Source organism: Lupinus angustifolius, chromosome LG18, assembly GCF_001865875.1.
Source record: "Lupinus angustifolius cultivar Tanjil chromosome LG18, LupAngTanjil_v1.0, whole genome shotgun sequence".
Lineage (NCBI taxonomy): Eukaryota > Viridiplantae > Streptophyta > Magnoliopsida > Fabales > Fabaceae > Lupinus > Lupinus angustifolius.
Genome location: NC_032026.1, coordinates 2918257 through 2926969, shown reverse-complemented (window position 1 = coordinate 2926969; position 8713 = coordinate 2918257).

The following is an 8713-nucleotide window of genomic DNA, read 5'->3' as shown; positions in this document are numbered from 1 at the left end:
CTGACACTTTTAATATCGGGTGAGCATTTTTAATTGTCTTTTGTATGTTTGTCTTTAGTATGCTTGTGCTTACCATTTCCTAACCGTATGAATATGTTTTGTTAGATAACATTGGATTTTGATTTCCATTAATTAAATCGAAGAATAAATATTCTACTTTGACTCATTGAAACATGGTGATCTGAACAAATATACGACTATGAGAGAAATTTTTACTAGGCAAGTGGACTACTTATTTAAACTTTTAGGTACACTTTCACTTTCCTAGTTCTGTAGTAATTAAGTATATTTTCTATTGTTTAGAGGCTGCAAATTTACGAAGCCTATGTTCGTTTTAGAAAAGCATCATTTAATGTAAAATGGTCTTATATAAAGGTATTGGCACAAATCATCTCAAAACATTATATTTGTAGTGTATTCATATTTCAATTAAGGATATACTTATATGTTTACTTTATTTTAATCGAAGACCCCCTTCAAACAAAAGATAAAGATTGCGGCTATTACATGCTGAACTTCATTAAGGAGATCATTCAGCAGTGGCCAGCTCCAGTCAAGTTTGGTGGAGATTCATACACAGATGACCAAGTCATCCATATTATAGAAGATTTGTCAAAGTATGTACTTACTGTTAAAGATTAGTTTATGGATTCACTATATAGATTGTTGCATATGTATAGGTTACAACACATGTACAAATTGTAGCTTAAGGAATTCAATAGTTATTGTTTTGTTTTTAGCAGTTTAATATGCATTCAGGTTAATTTTCTATTGTGTGTGCTTAAAACCCTGTAGAATTAGAAATTATTACCTTCAACAACGCTTTTTTAAATGTGTACTGTTGAATATAAGAACATTGAGTATACAACAACGCTTATTTAAATCTGCACTGTTGTATTGAACATATAGAACAACACACATTTAAATAAGTGTTATTAATTTGCTAACTTCTATAGCGCACCATCTAATGCGCATTGTTGAATACTTAATCCTCATATAATTTTCTTGAATCTATTCCATAATGCTTATGCAAAAAAGCGTTGTTGAAGTGCAACAATTAAGCATGTGCGCACAATACTATCAGGTTTTAATTAATTGTCATTATTTCCTTTATTATTAATTCTTACATTTTATGTTTTGAATTATTTGAATACAAAAAGTAAGTAATGAAAATTGCAAGAGGGTATCTAAGCCTTTGTATCCATACCGAGCTTCTCCAACAGAGTATAGAGGAATCAAAGAAAAAAATTGTAAGTACTATTAATTTGTAAGTACATTATTAGTTAAGTTTTGAATCCATATATCTAATTACTTTATCTTCGGTTATGTTTTGGCAGCTGGAACAAAATGACACACCTTCTACTACACATATAGTAGACCTCGATATTCTATAGGTCGACTGCACAAGAAGTGGCAAACCGTGTTGTAAGTGTTCATCGACCATTTAATTAAACTTGATTTCCATACATTATTTTTCAATGTGATTAATTAACATTATGTTTGTTATTTCTTGATGTGTTAGGTTTCCCTACAAGAAAAGGAGGGGGAGCTACAAACCCTTGATAATCAGATGGTACTTGATAAGGCACAAAGATTTCTGAGTACTCTGGCCATATCCGGGGTGCATGATTTGGGGTTAGCAAAAGAACATTTGTACCCCATCAAAAACATGCAATCAAAACCGAATTGAATCAAATTCAGAATCAATTGGATACCTTCATGCAACAGTTCAGTGACTTAGAACATTTAATGAAGCTGAATGAAGCTGAGTGGCATCAACAAGCTGCTGGTAATGTTCCTTCTAGCATGAATGGGAGTTGCACACATGCTCCTCACAAAATTCTCATTCTCATTCCTGAGATATTTTAATAAAATATTTTTAATTTATTTTCCATTTAGTTTAACTTTAGTCGTGAACTAATTATATGTTTCAACTAACATATAGGGAATCAATACTTGCAAACTTTTACTGGATATCTCATTTAGGCGAGTAGTGAGTGTTGGTAAAGTATACAACTCAGCAGATGATACGCTGCATAATGCACCTATCCCACCCCATCATATGAAAGTCTCGATTGATGTTGCAATCGACGATGATGCATAGCTTCCCATTCCCCTCGATGATGATATCTTAATAGTGGGAAGGGCTATAGGTACTTATGTGGCTTGGCCAATAGATCTTGTACATATAGTTACTTCTAAGATATAATTTTTCACCTTATGCTCACTCTTATTATCTATATTTTGATTTGTAATTGATATGTTTTGTATTGAATATTTCGTAAAAGTGTACACTACAAACCTAGTGAATATGAGTTAGATGGGTCATTGACATCCCCTTGTATAGTAGAACTTGTACTGAAAAAGGCCAAGGTGGTGAATTCTAAGATTAGCAAACCAAAAACTAAGCTGCAAAAGTCAAAAGTCTACTAAGTCATCTTCAGAGGATGTGAGCTCCAAAGGACCCTACTATACTGAGTTATTTGACCATGTCAAGCAGTTAGGGGAAGATGATATACTGATTATATCAATTCCATAGGAAGTCTTTCAGAATTATATCCAAGAATTTATTAGCATTAATGAAGTCCATGATGTATATGAACATGACTGGATAGGTGGAATCGCTATATGTGTATATATCAGGTAAATTATGTTTACTTAATTTCTCGCTTTCGCATTTACTCAGTGGTGTTATATTTGACTAACATTTGTGTTATATATTAGGTACTTGTATGAAAATTTCATTTTGAAAGATAAAAAGAATATGATGTTCTTATCCCCACATGTTACCAATTTGGTGATGAGTTAAAATGACAAAAAGAAGATCGAGGAGCAGACAAAACATGTTGCAGATACTCTCATCAATAATAGATAAACTGTAGATTTATTCCTGACACTTTTAATATCGGGTGAGCATTTTTAATTGTCTTTTGTATGTTTGTCTTTAGTATGCTTGTGCTTACCATTTCCTAACCGTATGAATATGTTTTGTTAGATAACATTGGATTTTGATTTCCATTAATTAAATCGAAGAATAAATATTCTACTTTGACTCATTGAAACATGGTGATCTGAACAAATATACGACTATGAGAGAAATTTTTACTAGGCAAGTGGACTACTTATTTAAACTTTTAGGTACACTTTCACTTTCCTAGTTCTGTAGTAATTAAGTATATTTTCTATTGTTTAGAGGCTGCAAATTTACGAAGCCTATGTTCGTTTTAGAAAAGCATCATTTAATGTAAAATGGTCTTATATAAAGGTATTGGCACAAATCATCTCAAAACATTATATTTGTAGTGTATTCATATTTCAATTAAGGATATACTTATATGTTTACTTTATTTTAATCGAAGACCCCCTTCAAACAAAAGATAAAGATTGCGGCTATTACATGCTGAACTTCATTAAGGAGATCATTCAGCAGTGGCCAGCTCCAGTCAAGTTTGGTGGAGATTCATACACAGATGACCAAGTCATCCATATTATAGAAGATTTGTCAAAGTATGTACTTACTGTTAAAGATTAGTTTATGGATTCACTATATAGATTGTTGCATATGTATAGGTTACAACACATGTACAAATTGTAGCTTAAGGAATTCAATAGTTATTGTTTTGTTTTTAGCAGTTTAATATGCATTCAGGTTAATTTTCTATTGTGTGTGCTTAAAACCCTGTAGAATTAGAAATTATTACCTTCAACAACGCTTTTTTAAATGTGTACTGTTGAATATAAGAACATTGAGTATACAACAACGCTTATTTAAATCTGCACTGTTGTATTGAACATATAGAACAACACACATTTAAATAAGTGTTATTAATTTGCTAACTTCTATAGCGCACCATCTAATGCGCATTGTTGAATACTTAATCCTCATATAATTTTCTTGAATCTATTCCATAATGCTTATGCAAAAAAGCGTTGTTGAAGTGCAACAATTAAGCATGTGCGCACAATACTATCAGGTTTTAATTAATTGTCATTATTTCCTTTATTATTAATTCTTACATTTTATGTTTTGAATTATTTGAATACAATTATTTAATTGTTCTATATATTTAATTAATTGTTACTAAACTAATGTCAAAATGTTATTATTAATTTGAGTGTCATTAAAAACAATTAATTGATTGTCATTATTTGAATGAAGAACATATATCTTCAATAGCATGCCCTACTAAAGACGATGTTGATAAGATATCTGCTACAACATACTTTTTAATGTGCGATGTGGAATACGTACATTTTATCTTTATTATATTTGAATGAGATATCTTCAACTTTATTTGTATATGTAACATTGTTTATAATATATTTATTACAACGCTCACTTTAAAAAGCACTCTTGAAGGCATAATGCGCAACAATCCCAAGTACGATCAGACTCTATAAAATTAAAACTTTCCCTCATTCACACACATTAAGCAATCCCAAAACTCAACTCAGTAGCGAAACTCATTTACTCAACCTTGAAATCATTCAACCTCTAAATCAATTCAACACCGGAAATCAACCTCGAAATCATTCACTCATTCAACATGTTCGACATCGAATTTGAAACTTATTCATTTATTCAACCTCAAAATCATCATTCATTCATTCAATACCGAAAGTTCATTCACTCATTTAATACCGAATTGAAAGTAAGTTTTCCTTATAAGTATTTGCCTTTTCTAATTACATGAATTGAAAGTGAGTTCACTCATTTAGCTTATATTGAGTTAGGATTTTCCCTTTCACCTTATTACATTATGAGTTAGGGTTTCTCCTCTTTTTAATTACATAATGTGTTTTGCTCTACTTGGTGAGCTTAACTCCAAGCTTTAGGGATTTATGCTCATCATATTTTTTTTGTCAATTACTTTCTAGAAAATGGACCGGAAATGGTTTAGTGTCAATCGATTGACGAATGAGTATGAGATGAAATGAAATCATTTGTTAGGTTTGTAATTGAGAATGCTTAAAACCGTAATAGAATTGTGTGTCCTTTTTTAAAATGTTATTACTTAAACCGAGTTACTCCAAATCAGTTGAAAGTTCATTTAGTGTGTCACGATATTGATCATAGTTACACATGTTGTACTAGGCATGGTGAGAAAAGAGATGTTATGGATTGTGATGAGATGCATATGAAAGAAAACAACACAAATGTTTAAGAAGGCGCTCGTTTGTTTCAGCGGTTGATAAATGATGCTTAAAAAGCATTATATGAAGGTTGTACTAAATTAACGAGATTGGAAGTGGTGTCAAGGTTGTATAAGTTGAAATCTGTTAATGAATGAAGTGATAAGAGTTTCATAGACCTGTTTGCACTTCTTAAGGATATATTGCCGGAAGATATTGTGCTCCCTTCTTGAACCTATGATGCTAAACAAATGTTACGCTCCATTGACATGGACTACAATAAGATACATGATTGTGAAAATGATTGTATCTTATTTTTTAATGAGTATATTTTATTAAAGTTTTGTTCTAAATATAATGCATCGCGATATAAGAAGGAAGACTCGATTCCCAAAAAGGTCGTATGGTATTTTCCCATCATAGCAATACTTAAACGTATGTTCACCATTGTGAAAGATGCAAAGAATTTGACATGACATCATGAAGAAAGGATTAAAGATGGCAAGCTTCGACATCCTGTAGATTCTCCTCATTGGAGAAAAATTGATCATGACTATCCTAGTTTTGGTCAAAAATCAAGAAATCTATGCCTTACATTGTCAACTGATGGAATTAACCCACTTAGTGTTCAAAGTTACTCCCATAGTATATGGCTAGTGATGTTAGTGATATACAACCTACCTTCTTATCTATGCATGAAACACAAATATGTGATGTTATCTATGTTAATTTCTAGACCTAAATAACCAGGAAATGACATAGACATATATTTGGCTCTATTCATTGAAGACTTTGAGAAAATGTGGGAGACATGGATAGATATATATGATGCATATGATTCAACTTGAGAGCTTCGTTGTTCGATACAATTAGTAATTTCCGTGTCTATGGTAATCTGACAGGCTATAGTATAAATAGACATTTTGCATACCCTGTATGTGAAAACAATACTCATTCAACGAGGTTGGACACTATAATAAGAATGTCTTCCTTGGCCATCTTAGATTTTTGCATTCACATCGTCACTATCGACGATGGAGAAAAGCTTTAATGAGAATAATGAAGAAGGTTGTGCTCCTTTGTCGTTGATGGATGACCAATTATTTCAAAACCTAAAGGGTTTTAATAATAACTCTGGTAAACCTTTTTCAAAAGAAATGGTCACAAATGGGTGGAAGAAAATGTCAATCTTCTTTGAGTTGACATATTGAAGTTCATTATATTAAGACATTTCCTCGATGTTATGCATATTAAAAAAAATGTATTTCAAAGTCTCCCTGGTACCTTACTCAATAACCCTCGTAAGACCAAAGATGGCTTGAATTCAATATTGGACTTGGTTAGTATGGAAATTAGAAAGGAATTGGGGCTGATAATGAAGGGAAAATGTATATATCTACCTCCAGCAGCTTATACTTTATCGGGGAAGGAGAAAATTGAATTTTGTAAATTTCTTCATGGTGTTAAAGTTCCAAAGGGGTACTCTTCCAACATCTGAAACCTCGTATCAATGAAAGACCTCAAGTTAAAAGGTTTTAAGTCTCACGATTGTCATGTACGTATTGAGCATTTCTTGCATATTGGAATACAATCTATTCAACCTAAAATGGTTCGAGGAACCATAATTAAGTTATGCTTCTTCTTCAAGATAATTTGTAGCAAAGTGATTGACCCTGAAAATTACATGCAGTGCAAAGACAAATTATTTTGACTTTGTGTGAGCTTGAAATGTATTTCTCACTTTCTTTTTTTGACATAATGGTCCATCTAAGAATTCATCTTATTCGATAGACACAACTATGTGGCTCTTCCTCTATGAGATGGATGTATCCTTTTGAGCGTTATATGAAGACATTAAAAGGGCATGTGAAGAACCGATCAAGACTAGAGAGTTGTATTGTTGAGCGATATATTGTTGAAGAAGCTCTTGATTTTTGAACCAGATACCTTATTAATGGTGATTTCATAGGCATTCCAAAGTCTCAGTATGCAAAAAGAAAATTAGGCGAAAGGATTACTATGAATCAAATATTGACTATAACAAGAACCAAATTGGAGCAACTGAACCTATATGTTTTACATAATACCTTTGGGGTCATTGAAAAAATATGAGAATTGAATTACACAATGTTTTGGGTGCTGATTTTTTGTTGTATGTAGGTTGATAACAACAATGGTTTTGAGATGACGAGTTAGGGTTCATGCAGATAAATTTTAATAAGCCAAGATATAAAGATGAGTCATTTATTCTAGTATCACATGCTCAACAAGTATTCTATTTTAATGTCTCAACTGATATAAAATGATCCATTGTTCTTTTAACTAAAAAAATAATCAGCAATAATATTGATGACCAAGAATATGAAAATATTGATACTGAAAAATGATCCATTGTTCTTTTACAATGAAGGGCTTTGGGTAATATGTTCCTCCAAACAATGATATTACAAGCCAAAAACAATCAAAGAAAAGCAAAAAGTAGATACATGTCTTTGTATAATTATAGCATAATTTTATTTGTATGTAATTTAGAGATATTGTACTTATATTATTTGTTTCTAATTTTGTGTACTCTGCCAAAATATAATTGGCATGATATTCTTTTTGTAATTTGTACTGTATTGATGTTAATAATACAAACTTCTGGCTGATATTAATGTATCTGTGCTATTGAGAATGTATATGTTGTTGATAAATGTATATGTAGGTATTCATGTATACGAATCAACAGTGCATGATAGGGGAAGCTGTGACAAGCGTTCTTGTATGTATACATATAACAACGCTCATTGTAGGCAATATTGTTGTATGTATACAATACAAGAGCGCTCATTATAGAGAGCAATATTGTATATGATTAACACAACAACACACATTATAGACAACGCTATTATATATGATTAATACAACAACGCTCGTTGTAAGTGTCATTATGATGTTGAGAATATTTATGAAAAATACAATAACGCTCAATGTAGTCTGCGCTGTTATATGTATGAAATATATAACATCGTTCTTTAGAGGTGTCGTTGTTGTATGTATGACAAACAACAGTGCCCACAAAAGCGTTGTTAATCATAGGGATGGCAACGGGCACGGGCGGGCACGGGTAGTAGCTACCCGCTACCCGTTTCAAAATAGAAGAGTAATACCCATACCCGCCCATACCCGTACGGGTACCCATGAGCGGGTATTTGCGGGTATTTCTGGGTACCCGTGGGTATAACGGGTACCCGCAGGTTTCTCTATTATAAATTATTTTTTAATTTTTTACTTAAATTGTGTTTTAAATAAGATGAAACTTAATTATTTGTGTACCTTTTGATTGAATATTTGGCAAAAATGCTAAATTTATTGGCGGTTTCCATTTGTGTGATTTTTTTATCTCATTTTTTTAACAAAAAATATATATTTTCTTTGTAAAACATGTGTGTTTTTACACATGTAATAATATTTGTAGGGTGTTTTACCACCAAACTCAATAAAATATGTAAACAAAGTAAAAGGAAAAAATATACATAGTGTAATAAATGTTAGAATAATATATTTTTTATTTTAATTAAATATAATATATTAATCA